The sequence below is a fragment of the Callithrix jacchus genome, chromosome X (genome assembly GCF_049354715.1).
Source record: "Callithrix jacchus isolate 240 chromosome X, calJac240_pri, whole genome shotgun sequence".
Classification (NCBI taxonomy): Eukaryota; Metazoa; Chordata; class Mammalia; order Primates; family Cebidae; genus Callithrix; species Callithrix jacchus.
Genome location: NC_133524.1, coordinates 133683654 through 133684974, shown reverse-complemented (window position 1 = coordinate 133684974; position 1321 = coordinate 133683654). Strand labels below are relative to the sequence as shown.

General features: G+C 46.5%; 1 pseudogene; it reads right to left on the bottom strand.

The window, feature by feature from the left end:
* Window positions 1–239: 239 nt before the first annotated feature.
* Window positions 240–528, bottom strand: LOC118150522 (transmembrane protein 92 pseudogene; annotated as a pseudogene).
* Between the last annotated feature and the right edge of the window lie 793 nt (window positions 529–1321).

Below are 1321 nucleotides of genomic sequence, written 5' to 3'. Positions count from 1 at the left end.
CAGCCTCTCACTTGGGCTTGGGATGGGGGTGCACAGATCCTGTCACTCAGCCCAACCTACAGGACAAGAGAGGCAGCTGGGGCGAAACAGAGGTGGAAAAAGCAATAAGTTAAATCTGAGAATGAACAGAAACATCTAGGATAGGGAGGGACACTCCCAGAGTGGCAGCAGTCTCTAGCTTGATCCAGGAGGCACTGAAGAGGAGGTTTCTGGTGACAAGATTCCAGGCAGGAGGTGATTCAGAAAGGTGGATTGTCAATGCCCCTCCGATCCCAGATATGTTCTTCAGGCCTGAAGCTATGGGGCGGGGGTGGTTCTATGGGGTTTAGGCCCAGGGTGGGCTTCAGAATATTCTCAAGGGGCTGGAGAAGGACTCATTCTCCTGGCAGCAGCTGTCACCACAGCATTTGAATCCTTTGGGCCAGGTGAAGGAGAGACCACATTTGGCTGGGGGTCAGCCTTTTGGGGGTCAGCCAGCAGGCTGAGCAGCAAGGTAGGTACAAGGCTGGGGACCTAAGTGTGGGACATCTTGGCATGAGGGCCAGTAGCGTCTAAACTTTTAACAGTGTCATTTTATTTTCATCTCTGGCTTCCTGCTGTCCTGTCCTTGCCATTGTTAAAAGATAGTTTTCAAAGCAAGATAAATCATGACTGTCATGCAAATATAAAAATGAGGCTGTGCTTGGTGGCTTATGCCTGTAATCCCAGCACTTTGGGCAGCTGAGGCGGGTGGATCACCTGAGGTCAGCAGTTTGAGACAGCAGTTGGCCTGACCAACATTGTGAAACCCCATCTCTAAAAAAATTTAAAAAAATTTTTAATGAATGCATCTTCATTTTTCTTTCTTTTCTTTTTTTTTTTTTTTTTTTGAGACAGAGTCTTGCTTCGTTACCCAGGCTGGAGTGCAGTGGCACGATCTCGGCTCACTGCAACCTCTGCCTCCTGGGTTCAAGTGATTCTTCTGTCTCAGCCTCCCAAGTAGCTGGGACTACAGACACATGCCACCATGCCCAGCTTTTTTGTATTTTCCATAAAGACAGGGTTTCACCATATTGGTCGGGCTGGTCTCGAACTTCTGACCTTAGTTGATCTATCTGCCTCTGCCTCCCAAAGTGCCTGGCCTAATTTTTAATTTTTTTTTTTGTAGAGATGAGGTCTCCCTGTGTTGCCCATGCTGGCATAAGATTATTGAAAGGATTTGATGAAAGAATTTGTCTAAGATGCCTCCACTCGTTTATGATAAAGACAATTAACAAACTTAGAATAGAAGGAAACTTCCTCAACCTGATAAAGGACATTATAATAGTCAATGTTCTCCAGA